Below are 13985 nucleotides of genomic sequence, written 5' to 3' on the forward strand. Positions count from 1 at the left end.
GTTAAGCGTCCGACTTCGGCTCGGGTCATGATCTCGCAGTTTGTGCGTTCAAGCCCTGTGTCGGGCTCTGTGCTGACAGCTAAGAGCCTGGAACCTGCTTCAGATTCTGTGTCTCCCTCTTCCTCTGCCCCTCCCCTGCTCACTCTCTGTCTCTCAATAATAAATAAACGTTAAAAAAAAAAAAAAAAGCCTCATCCAGATGTGTATATCCAAAACGGCACGCAGACTCACGTGGCTTGTACCGCAACTCCCCACTGCCATACTTCCCCCTCGGCATGGCCACACCATTCGAAGGCCGGTTTGGTGAAAGCACTGCCAGATTCACCAGTCTCATCCAGTTAGAGCAGGGTGACCTCCATCATTCTCCGTCCTCACTCCCATCCCTCCTCCGAGTTGGCGGAAGAACCCATTTGGCATCTTGGTGGCTCGATATCTGAACAGTTGTTGGGATCCCCGCCGCATGAAGAAGATGGGGAATCACTCTGTTATCCTGAGGATGGTGTACCGAACTTTTAAAGACAATGCGCCGTCATGATTACAGGATGGGAGAGATGCACGGTCAGGCACCTGCAGTTGCACCATGCGTACTGAAAATATCTGGAAAGTGTCTATCTAAAAAGTGAGAAGACCTTCAGTGAGGGCAGCTGTTCCAAGTAGTTTCTAACTAGCTGTTCCAGGTGGAATTGTCTGTCCTATTGACAACCACAAAAAATTAATTTTCTTCATTCTCTCTACATTTTGGCTCTGCATTGATAGTACCGATGTACTACTATTTAATTTTCCTGCCAAGTGTGTTTACAGTAAGTACTAAATATAGGGCTGATTCTTAAATGCTTATTTCTTGATGGGTTCAAAATGTCTTTGAAGATGTAAGTTATCTACAGTTTGATTTTTGAAAAAATGCTTGCCTAGGGCCTTTTCTAAGATGCATCTGTTTTCTATAGTGAATTATACTGATGACCAAACACTAGCTTTTATTTCCAATGAAATTAATTGTATTTTTATTCAACCTTCACACAAGTCTAATTATTACACAACTTGTTACATAGATTCACGTATATTTCACACTGTCCAAAACATAACTGAATAATTAACATGAGGTGTGGCAAAGTGAATCTGTAAGGCAAATATTAATATGATTCTCAAAGTTGAGGTATGACAAACAATTAGGAAGGGAAGCTTTATGATTCTTCATTTGTGTCTTGAAGCGAGGATATTTTATCTCATAGAATACCTCTCAAAAATGGATGGTCTACACTCCCCGCATGGTATATCAATTATATTAAAATCTACAAATAGGGGAACCTGCTTGCTCCCTAATAAAACCAGGAATCATCTGAGATGTGACGAGTGCAGATTCCCAGGCCACAGCATGAGGATTTTGCCAGGAAACCTGCCCTTTAAAATAAGCGCCACAGAGGACTATTGCACAGACTAAACGATGAGAACTGGCCTAAGGCTTTCTTTCTGAATTTCACTTTCCTTTGTACTTCTTCCCTGGCTAGTGATGGGGGAATATTCACCCTCTTCTGTGGGGACCGTAAGTACCCATGGAGCAGGGCCTCACCCTCTGGTCTCAAGAGGGCCAAATACGCATAAAAGGTAAAGACAGTAATATGATGATGGGAATGGGGGAAAACGGGTGCACCGTCTGACAAATGAAATATAATACATCCTTTTTTATATTCGAAGGTGAACACACCATCTTCGAGTTACATTTATATTCCTCCCCGAGCAGCAGTGACCGTTTCGCCATACGCACAAGAGCAAACGCCACTTTTTCTCAGACAGCCAGAGGTCAACCAGGCCATATGGAGATGTTACGTGATCTTTGTACACTGACTAGTAGTACCAAGTGCTAACCACCTGGGCTAATCGCTGAGAGCCCTGGGGCAATTCACCTCGAGCTACCCATTCTCCATTTAATCAGTAATCAACTAAACCTTGCACTTGGCCAGAAGCTTTTGATTTTTTTTTTTACAATTTGGTTGGCCGAATCCACTTCTAAAAAACAAATTCAACCTGATGTCAAAAGTCCAATGGAACAGCCAGGCGGCATAAGGGTCAAGAATGTGTATGCCCGTGTGTAGAGAATTTTTCCAAAATGTGCGTGATGAAAAAAACGGGGTTAGGTTTTTTTCATATACTTCAAACGCTTTATTTGGTTTGTTTGGTGCTGTGTATGACCTCCAAATGTGTTCAGATTAAATTATTTGAAGCAGCTAAAGAAAATAATTTGCTGCTGAAGAAAAGGCATGCCTTGCAAAGTGCAAAGACATATTTCATGACAATAGACTTAGAAATGAATACCAAAGGACAGCGTGCAGCAAAAATTTTGACCGGATCCTTCTTGGTACAAAAGGCAAGGACCATAACTGCTCAAGGGGCCTGGATCAGCAAGGCAGAGGGCTGAAACCAAGCTGGCAAGGAAGGTTACTTTGATGAGGGTCTAAGTCAAGGTGTTATTCCAAGTAACATCTTCTGGGAAGAGACATTTCAATAGTTTCCACTTTTTTTAATAGATTGATTGAGTCAACACTGATTTTACCTGGGCTGGCACTCATACTAGATGCATTCAAAACAGAAAGTGCCTCATAGTTTGGTGATAAGCAATGATTAACCAGTAACTCAGTTCTCACATTCCCCCAGTCCATCTTGGGCAACTGCCAGATCAGTTTCCTAGCAAGAGTTCACCCATGTGCACTTGCTGGCCTGCATTTGTTGCTCCTGAGGGTAACTCTCTCCTCACATGTTAATATAAGAGGCTTCTTGGCCAGGGGAGAAGGTTGCTGACCCACCAGTTCTGCTGGCCAGACTGTTGTCTGGATTCCTGAACCCTTGCCAGGGTTCTTTGGTGGCAAGCAACAGAAATTATTTAGGCTAACTCAATGATAAAAGAGGAATTTGCTGGAATGACATGGGGCAGCACACAGAAGTTGAAGAAAAGTTAAATAAACAGGACTCAGAAAAGACCAGCCTCAGGGCCGTTGTGGGGATCAAGGTACAAAAACGAACGGAAAGTTTTTCGGGGCACTGCTGTCAGGATGAATAAGCTCCTTGCGTTTTCAGTTGAAGATCCGAATTCCTGGGGGAGGGCACTTACTGGCTCAGCTGAGGTCATGTGCCCACGCCCTTGGCAATGAGGGGATGATAGCTCCCTCAAGTAAAATCGACATGCCACCACCAGAGGGGGACAGGAGAGAGGTCAGGAAAAAAGAGCAGATGTCACTACACTCTGATTTCTCGTGTCACCTGGTTTCCATCTGCCCCCCCCCCCCACTGACCTTAGACACACTGTCTCCCCTTTGTTTAGGTTCTTCTGGCCAAGTTTGATAACCACCAAGTTCGAGTCAATCCTCTCTCTACCTGGCTTGACCTAAACTCTGAAGTCAGATGAATTCCAATGAGCCTTCTGATCTGTGTTGCCCTTATTCCCACCCACTACTTTGGTCTGGTCTCTGCTTGGAATATTCAGATGTTCCTGGGCCACCAGGTTCTCAGAAATTCCCCAGATTCACCCTGTTCTTAGGCTGGTCACTGTTATCCCGGGCTCTTTGGCCCCAAATGCTTATTTTAAACAGCACAATTCAAGATGTTTATATATGTACTTCCAAATCTTTTTAAAAAATGGCAAAGCAAGTAAGCAAACAAACAGAACCACTCTATTTCCTTCGGAAAATGCATAACACTCAAGAATCTATTTACACAGAAATTACTTCACGTACGTTCAAAAGTCAAATCTTTCAAAAATCCAATGTCTGCGAATACAACGTCATTTATATTTGTTCCTGTTGTTAAACTGGAATAAAAAATTAAAGCAAAGACTTTGTGATATCATCAGAGTCTCATATTAAAAAATGAATAGCCCGACTGATCTCTCAGTTGTACAGCAAGAGACTGTAAAGCAAAGGGTAAAGACTTTTGACTGGTAGGTTCCGGTAGGTAGAAGCCAGATGAAGGTTTGGTCAAACGGCTGCCAAATATCACCCTTCACCACCACAAATACCTACTGAGCGTCTAACGTGCTAGGCACACTGCTAAGCATTTAGAGACACCATTGTACGTAATTGTTATCATATATATAAACCCACAGGTCTATCCTGTTGTCCCCCTTTTACAAATAAGGGAAACAAAGTTCACCAACTCAGCCAGGGCCACGCAGCTGGCTGTGGGTGGCATGAGTTACGTAAAGACTGACTTTCTAACTATCCTCTCAAATATGTTTGTCTCTGTTAAAAAGTTTTGCAGGGGCAAAGGGTCCTCATGGCAAAAATGGTGAGAAATGATGCACTTAAGAGTTCAGGGAGAAAATATGAATGTAATTAAGAAGCCCTTAATTTATTCTAATGCACAGCTGTGCCCAGTTGTACTTCTCCGGAAAGCCCCAGATACAGACCACTGGAGATCACCTCTTCGGGGGTCACAGCTCATTGTGGTGATTATGATGAACATCACTACCTTCAATACGCCTACAGAGTTAGGAACCACCACTCCAATGTTAGAAACACAAAGCACGCTCTTCCTCATAGTGAATAAACAGGAAAATTCTAGGCCAAGGAAAGCTTATAATAACAACAACAAAGAGCCCACTCTATTTAGAGCAAGTCAGTGATTTCTCCAAATGAAAAAGCACAGCAGTTTCGACGTGAAAACAAGTCTGGTTTTCGTGAAGCTTTTCTGACTGCCACTTTCTGAAGGTGAACTTTATTGCAATAGATTCCCAAGTAAATCATTTACGGTATGTTAGTGGGCGGATGTTAAGAATAATTGGAATTCGTCTTCTGGTTTTGCATCGGAACATGTTAAACGCTTTGCATTCGTGCTAACCTGATTACATAAAAAGTTTAGGAGTCATATGTATGATGAGGTTCAAAACGGGTCCAGGTGATATTTTGTTTCAACGGGTGTAGGTCAAAATCTTCAACATTTTCCTCCTTTACAAAATCGTGGAGTCTTAAGGTCTTTTCTTTATCTCCATTTGATTTTTTTCCCCTGCAACTGCATTTGCTTCTGAGATTAGAATGCAGTCATTATACAATCTACTGAGGTTGTACTATCGTGCTTACCAAGCTACTGCTCAACTTGATATAAGGAAATCAATTTAGTTTCATTCCGATGCATGGTTCAAGGCAGATTGGCCTTCAAGAAACCTAGAGAAAAGTCCAAGAGATCCTAAGCCCAACTGTCACCTGTGGGAAGGTCATAAAAATGGGCGAGGGAAGCAAGAGGAGATGAGGTAGAAGGAGTGGTATTTGGAGAGAGAGAGAATCTTGCTCCTTAGCCAATGGATTGGAAATGGCTCGTTTTCTCCAAATGCCTGGAATCGTCTAAAACCAATGAGATGCCCTATGGTAATGACTAGCGGGGGTCTTTGAGCCTATCTCCTTCCAGATTTAGAGCTAAGGGTGAGGGATGAAGGGGCACTGTGAAATGGTGAGCGGGTTGAGGCAAGAGTCTTTAAATCTATCTAATGCAAGACTGACTCTAGGTCTATAACAAAGAAAATAACTGGCAAAACCCATATTTTATTTGTGGCCAGGAGCCATGCATCTCATCTTCAGCTCTGTGTCCCAAGAAACCCCTGGCTCTAGCCAAGATACTCTTTTGGTTCATTTTTGACCAGAGGTGAGATCACTAGAAGTCAATGTGGGAATGGGTAGATTATCATAAACATAATGTTGGCAAAATTAACTAATTTGAGAAATTAAAAAAAAATTAGCTCCTTGGCTCATATCATACATCAAATCATATTCTGGATTAAGCAAAAAAAAAAAAAGACAATAGAATATATATTGAAATTTTATCTCTAGTTATATTTCCATGATAGGATTTGGCATGATTTTGCTTTCTTTTTGCTTACTGGTATTAAAACTGTTTCTGTCATTTGACAAGTAGAATCTGTGGTAAAAAAAAAAAAAAAAAGAAAAGAAAAGAAAAGAAAAAAATACCAGCTGAGCTAATTAATAATTTTACTATATAAGTCTATTACAAAAAGATATGAGGGCAAGAATTCACCATAGCTTTGTTTATTATATCAAAAATTTAGGTTAAATAAACCTAAACTTGGTATATAAACATGATGTAACAGTATGTAATTGTTGTCAAAAGATGTTAAATGAAATAATATAATGTCAAAAAAGCAGGATACAAAATGCCTTATACCATATGATCTCATTTTTACACAAATATGACACAATATTAACACTGGGTCCCCTTAGGTTCTTTTACTACGAGTGCTTTTTAAAAACATACTTCTCTAGGGGCGCCTGGGTGGCTGTCGGTTGGGCGTCCGACTTCAGCTCAGGTCATGATCTTGTGGTCTGTGAGTTCAAGCCCCGCGTCAGGCTCTGTGCTGACAGCTCAGAGCCTGGAGCCTGCTTTGGATTCTGTGTCTCCCTCTCTCTGTGCCCCTCCCCCGCTCAAGCGCGTGCGCGCGCACGCGCGCGCGCTCTCTCTCTCTCTCTCTCTCAAAAATAAATAAACATTAAAAAAATAAAAAAAACATATATACTTTTCTATATATCTTGAATGTTCACAAATGAGCATGTATTACTTTTATTGTTAGGAAAAAAAGATCAGCATAGAAAAAATATTTTTGTTCAGTTAGTCCAATCATTAGTTCCAGTGGCTTCATTATCATAAACTTCCCAAGGAGCCTTCCTGTTTAAAGGAAATTTGGAAGGGCGCCTGGATGGCTCAGTGGTTAAGCATCCAACTTTGGTTCAGGTCACGACCTCCCGGCTTGTGGGTTCGGGCCCTGCATCTGGCTCTGTGCTGACAGCTCAGAGCCTGGAGCCTGCTTCAGATTCTGTATCTCCCTCTCTCTCTCTGCCCCCTCCCCTGTTTGCACTGTCTCTCTCTCTCTCAAAAATAAATGAACATTAAAACAAAATTTTTTTAAATACAAAAAATAAAGGATATATTAAAGGTAGGTGCTCAGTGAATGTGCACCAAGCGAATTTGCACTTCCGACCCTGTTGCTGCCGATTACACATTAGTGGAATCTGAGGGAGGCTGTGTACCAGAGCTGGCTCATGGCTTCTCTTAAAAACACATGCCAAAAAGCCTATATTTGAAAGAAAAGAAAGGACCAAATGATTACTATTAAGTGTTGCCCAGAACTCTCTCTCTAATTAACAGGTATTTTAGGTGAGGTATTTGGCAGGTGACCGTAAAAGCGATGAAATCATTGGATGAGTTTTGCATCAGTATTTACATGGGGCGGCGTAAGGGAAACAAACTGTTCATTTTTTAATGGGGACAGTGCTGAGGGAGGATGCCATTTCTGCTGATGTTTCCAAATAATGTTATTAGAAAATACCAGCAGCAAAGAATGCACTGAATAATATTTTTGAAAAGAAGAAACTCCTTAATACATTCCAGGAAGTTGATACTGAGTCACAAAATAACAGGAGAATTAAATGAGTATCAGAAACATTTGGACTATTGCTTTGCTGATATTGAAGCTCATTCCTGTCTCAATACTACTTGGCACTTGTACAATGCAAAATGTGTTCAATTATATTATTTCTGGAGAGAGGAGGGATAGGCTTTATCTACCACATTTTATGATTGAGGAAATGGAGAGTCTTGGAATGCAAGTGGCTTGCCCCAAACTGTCGCAACAGTGACTTTTTTCCGGCACAGGATGGGGGGAAGGGCATACTGCTGTCTTGCGCGATCTCTCTAGGATGGCAGGGTGTCCCAAGATGTCCTTGCCTCTATGACTGCTCTCCTGGGGGCTGGGGATGCTGCTCCTTCAGGTCACGTGGGCTCTGAACGCTCTGTCTCTGAAAGGCCTGAGCAGGTCACAGCGGGTAGAAGCTCTGAAGGTCCATGGGCACAGCACAGGCACCCGCAGAGCTCGATAAATCTGCCCGTTGGTCTTCTCCAGTGTATGTGCGACCTTAGAGAGTGTTGACGCCTGCATGGGCCTGTATGCTGGCTTGCAATCGGTAGGAAACTTACCTGATGAGATTTCAGATACAGGACTGTTCTTAGGGTTTGTTTTTTTTTTCACAACCGGGAAGGGTTTGCAGGAATGCTTTTGCCTAACATGGGAAAAGAACACAAATCCCGTTCATGTGTGTATCGTATGGAGCACCGCTATCTAAATGCTGATGTGGGCTCCAGAAGGGGTGGAGGCTGGAAGCTGACTGAAGTATTATCAGTAACTGTACGTGCTGCTTTCCGCACTCCCCACAGTTTTAAGTACTTTACTTTGTTTTTGTTGTTGTTGTTGTTTTTTAAAATGTTTTATTTATTTTTGAGACAGAGAGACAAGGGCGTGAGCGGAGGAGGGGCAGAGAGAGAGGGAGACACAGAATCTGGGAAGCAGGCTCCAGGCTCTGAGCTGTCGTCAGCACAGAGCCCAATGGGGCTTGAACTCACAAACTGTGAGATCATGACCTGAGCTGAAGTCGGTCGCTTAACCCACTGAGCCACCCAGGCGCTCCTTAAGTACTTTACTTTGAAGATAAGCTGTGTTTTCAAGCCACTGGAAACTTACCACTTCCTGGCCCCATTGTCGTTCCACAATTTATTGCTGTTACACCATAAAGCCCACGTGTTCACTTTTTCGTACATTTAACTGATCTTTATTCTTCCTCTCAACTCCACTCAAATTTTGCTTTTCCGTATTTGCCCTGTGAGAGCATATCTAATTTTCTTGTTATTGTCTGTGTCCTTATCTAAAGCCCTCATTCGGTGGCATACTCCATGAGGGCAGGAGGGACCATGTGGGTTTTATCTACCTTTGGTCCCAGCATCCAGCTGAATTAATGAATGGTGCATTCAACATTTCACCTGGAAAATAAATGCTTTATTTTTATTCTTGTGTCAAAGAATTTAAGAATCTACTAATTCTTTATTGCCTTTTTAGTTTTAGTGTTTAAAATACAATGTTGGCCCCGTTCCAAAAACATTCACTGGGGACTACTTATACCAATGGTCCTGCCAAGAGTTGGAGCTGTCTGTGTCATAAATAAGACATAACACATGTCTTCCAGGAGATCAGTAGGGGAAGCAACATGGAAATAGGTAGAGCTCTTTCCAGATTGCAGAGATGAAGAATATCTCAGTAAGTAAAAGTATTTCATTGATGTTTTGATTGTAAAAGGGTATAGTTTCTGAATTCAGTTCTTTCCGAATAACTGAAGCATTTAAAAAATCATCTTATCGCAAATAGTGCTTTGCTATTTAAATAATGAATAAAGTGACACCTGACACTCCTTTTCAATCATCTGAGATGGTTTTGGCAAGAAAGAGTCCTACTAAAGAACCCAAATAACCAGAACTCCCAATTCTAAAGCTATATTTTTTCCAAGTTGATTTATTTATTTTTGAGAAACAGAGAGAGAGAGAGAGAGAGAGAGAGAGAGAGAGAGAGAGAGAGAGAGATGCCACAAATGGGGTAGGGGCAGAGACAGAGAGGGAGACAGGAGACAGAGAATCCTAAGCTGGCTCCATGCTGTCAGTGTAGAGCCTGATGCCGGACTCAAACACACAAACCGTGAGATCGTGACCTGAGCCTAGATCAAGAGTTGGATGCTTAACTGACTGGTCCCAAGTCTAAACCTACTTCCTTCATTAATTTGATGAGTTCTCTTGGGTCAGACCCTTACCTGTAAATCATGAATGATACTACCTTTCCATCTTACTCAGAAATGCACAAAACCAGACCTTTCATAAGAAAGCATCTACACAGAAAATTATTTAAAGTATGATCTTAGAAAATGTTTGTCTTCAAGGAGTTTCCATGGCAGCTTTATGTCTAAACAACTGGAAATAATCACAAAAATTCAATAGAAAGATATTACCTAAGTAAGTTATTGGTGCTAACCTACAATGAAGTGCTCTGTAGACATCTAGAGATGATACTTGTAATAATTAATAACTCATAAAATTTTCACCAGCCCATTGTTGGGTGAAAAGAGTAGAATAAAAAAATAATTTGGTAGAGAAAGACCAAAATGTTATCAGTAATCATCTGTGGCTAATATGATTATGGGTAATTTTCATTTTTACATTTCTTTTGGTACTTTTAAACACTGGCCAAGTTTTGAACAACACATAAAATTTTTTTAAAGCCAGCATGTGAATGCTTCAGCTTTCCTGATATTATACACAAATAAACAGGATAAAATTATCCTATCATCTGGTTAAACAAAGAGAATTAATATTAACCTTGTTGTTTTGGGTCTCTCCAGATATGCTTTGACATTTGATTCGAGGGAAAATACTGCAAATTTCTCAACTTCCGCTTGTAGAAATTTTCCTTGAGAAGTTCATGTAACAACAAAATATCCTGGCGGGAAAAAAAATCCAGTGACCTGTTTTATCTACATAATGACAAATCTTCCCAAGTTTTCTAAATACACTTGAACTCATTTTTAAACACTGGGATCACTTCTCTAAGAAACGAATTTGGAGATACAATCTAATTAACCAACATCAATCTTAAAGATTAAAAATGGAAAATTCCTAACTTACCCCAAAACTGTCAGAAAAATAACAGATCTTTATACCATTACATTTTTAAATAGGTCTGAGGCTTATACTTTTTAAAAACTATTATCTCATTGCAATAATACCAAAATACTGAGAATGTCAAATACTCTTTAAACGTATACTTTATATGTGCATATGCACACACACATATATACTACCTACAATGATATGTGGAAACATTGTTTTGATAGCCTGATATTGTATGTACAGGACATCAGACTGGATTTTTAACCTTCCTCTCTGTGCACATAAATGAGTATCGAATTACTTGCACTGAATCAATTAACAGGGATGGATTAAACAACTGCTCTGTCGATCTAGACTGGTTCTCCAGTCCCTTTCTGACTGCCAAGGTACCAGAATCCAGAGAAAAAGTACCAACAACAAGACTTGCATCCTGCTTTGTCACCTCTTCTTTATGTAGGCTAGGTTCCCAAGAGAACAGTCAACCTCTTCCATGTGACAGTCATACAAGTCTTTAAAATAGAGATCGTGTCACAGTTCTTTTGAAACTCTCCAGTACCATCCCATCCCATCTTGAGGGACCCTCCAGGATCCTTACCAAGGCTGGCACAGTTCCCAGACAATACCGGACCCAGGAATCCCTTGTGGAGCTGATTAATATGCAGATTTCAGTTGGGGTGGGTGGGGGAGGGGCCGACATGACAGTCTGCCTTTCTAGACACCAGGAGGGGAAGCTGGTGCTGTGGGTCCTGTGAGTGACCTGGGGGTCTTCACCTCCGGCTGGCAGGTCCTTAACCTGGGTTTCATTCTTCCCTGGCTAGAGCCCTCTCTGGCCCGAACCTATGTCAGCTGGGACAAGGGCTCTTTGGCCCAGCTTTACCTTCTTGCCCTGGGCCTCACAGCCACATTTGGCAAATTCAAACGTGCCCCAGGGAGGCGGAGGAGAGAGGATGACACAGACACGTCAACAGGAATGAAAGAACATTTTCAGCACCTCACTTTACACGTGGGCCCATCACCAAGTTGCAGTGTGAATTCATCACTCATCCATTACTAATGCGACTGTCTTGTGAATAGCATAAACATACTACATGGCCTCTTTGTTAAAATATGAATTGGTTGGGTGCAAACATTATTATTATAATTATTATATATTATTATAATTATGTAATAATATAATAAAATATTACAATATTATAATATAATTACAATATTAATATATTATTATAATATATTATATATTAATAATAATTATTATTAATACAGTTATTATAATTATTATTATAATTATATTGGTTAAGTGCAAACATTAAAATTATAGTCCTGTGGACTTATTCCACCTTATCTAGGGAGCAATCTCCCATCCTTAATTAGCACAACCATCCTGCCCCTGCCCCTCTAACTCCCTGTTTCCCATCCCTTGCCCCATCTCTAGCAAAATACCCAGAATCTGTATTCCATCATGGTGAGTAAATTAACTCAGGGATTTTCTTCTTCTTTTTGTAGAAGTTCCTTTAGTCTTGGTTTTATTCTTTGACAGCCCAGGAGCCATACAATTAGAAGCATCTCGCCTCTCTCCACTGTTGAGAGCCCTGGCCTGGACCACATTCCCCAGCACTTCCCACATTCCCGAGTCCCCATGGAAGGCTCATGGGTTACGTGAGCCAGTGCCTTGGAAAGGTTTTCCCCATTGACCCCTAGCTAAGGTAAATGCTCCCCTTCTCCATCACCACATCCTATTCTCTCCTAGCAGGTACCACAATCTAGAGCTATATGTTTGTTTATAGGCCTGTTGTCTCTCTCCCCTGTTCCCCTGGACACTCTATCCCACCGTGGCCAGGAATGCAGTTTGTTTATCATTGAGTTGCCAGGACCTGGGTCACATGCCGATGTCTCTGTCCTATTATCTTGTTCCTGATCTTAATAATAATAATAATAATAATATAATCGTAGCTAGACTATAGAAGCTGGGCATCATGTTGAATACTTTATTTGCAAGAGATATAGTACCACCATTTTTAGATAAGAAAAACAGCGATCCTTTTGGGAGTGACTGGTTTAAGGGAACACTAAACCTCTTACTTGGCTAAGTTGTAGCGGCAAGTTAGTTTAGAGCTTAAGCTGATAGGCAAGATGTGGCATGTTGGTTTCCAATGTATGTCTCCTTTTCTCCTTTCCTGTTGCCAAATGTTCACTGTTTTGTGATGTGTTTTCAACTCTTCATGTACACACCTTACTCATATTTTGATAATGGCACAATATCATCGAATATGTACAAGTGGTTTATATACACAATGGAGTACTACGTGGCAATGAGAAAGAATGAAATATGGCCCTTTGTAGCAACCTGGATGGAACTGGAGAGTGTGATGCTAAGTGAAATAAGCCATACAGAGAAAGACAGATACCATATGTTTTCACTCTTATGTGGATACTGAGAAACTTAACAGAAACCCATGGGGGAGGGGAAGGAAAAAAAAAAAAGAGGTTAGAGTGAGAGAGAGACAAAGCATAAGAGACTCTTAAAAACTGAAAACAAACTGAGGGTTGATGGGGGGTGGGAGGGAGGGGAGGGTGGGTGATGGGTATTGAGGAAGGCACCTTTTGGGATGAGCACTGGGTGTTGTATGGAAACCAATTTGACAACAAATTTCATATATTGAAAATAAAAAACAAAAACAAAAAAAAACCCCACACAAATATGTACAAGTGGTAATTTGTGCAGCTTTAAGCGTGATAGCCAAGGTCGACTACCTTGATTTTCTGGAGAAAAAGTTGTACAGATAGTTAGGTACAATCCATGCTGACCTACTGTCTTTAATTGAAGTTTGTCATTTTAATGTGTGTTGACTTCTTTTTTTTTTTTAAGTTTATTTATTTAATCTGAGAGAGAGAGAGAGAGAGAGAGTGAGAGAGAGAGAGAGAGAGAGAGAGAGAGAGAGAGAACAAGTGGGCTAGGGGCAGAGAAAGAGAGGGAGAGTGAGAATCGCAAGCAGGCTCCATACTGTCACTGCAGAGCCTGCCACGGGCTTGAACTCACGAACCAGAAGATCATGACCTGAGCCGAAATCAAGAGTTGGATGCTCAACCATCTGAGCCACCCAAGCACCCCTTGCCGTGAGCTTATTTCTTATGGCAAACAAGCATACAAAATGTGTTCCATTCAGAGATATGGCCTTATGGACTGGCTCTCCCTCTCGTATCTGGACACCACGTATGTGGATCTGTGCTATCAAAGATGGTGGCTGCATGTGGCTACGGACATTTGAAATGTAACGTAGATACTCTGAATTAAGATGTTCTGGAAATGCAAAACAGACACTAGGTTTTGAAAACTTAATATGAAAAAAAAGACCGTAAAACATGTACTAGTGTTTCTAACAGTGATTACATGTTGAAATTATAAAATTATGAATGCATGGGGAAAAGTGAAATATACTGAAATTAATTTTATGTTTCTTCTTACTTTTTTAATGTGGCTACTGAAAAACTTAAAATAACGTATGTGGCTC

The 13985-nt window shown here is 41.0% G+C and overlaps 1 protein-coding gene and 1 long non-coding RNA gene across 3 annotated transcripts in view; both read right to left on the reverse strand.

The window, feature by feature from the left end:
* The window catches only part of COL4A3 (collagen type IV alpha 3 chain), a 138925-nt gene that overhangs the window by 116684 nt on the left and 8256 nt on the right, over positions 1–13985 (reverse strand). The window lies entirely within an intron of this gene.
* Positions 4683–12750, reverse strand: LOC121014483 (uncharacterized). The gene is made up of 3 exons (XR_005783236.1): positions 12556–12750; positions 10186–10306; positions 4683–5189 (listed from the first exon to the last, which is right to left on the reverse strand). It is a non-coding gene; the product is annotated as an uncharacterized LOC121014483 (long non-coding RNA).

Source organism: Herpailurus yagouaroundi, unplaced genomic scaffold (genome assembly GCF_014898765.1).
Source record: "Herpailurus yagouaroundi ecotype Mexico unplaced genomic scaffold, PumYag 202, whole genome shotgun sequence".
Lineage (NCBI taxonomy): Eukaryota > Metazoa > Chordata > Mammalia > Carnivora > Felidae > Herpailurus > Herpailurus yagouaroundi.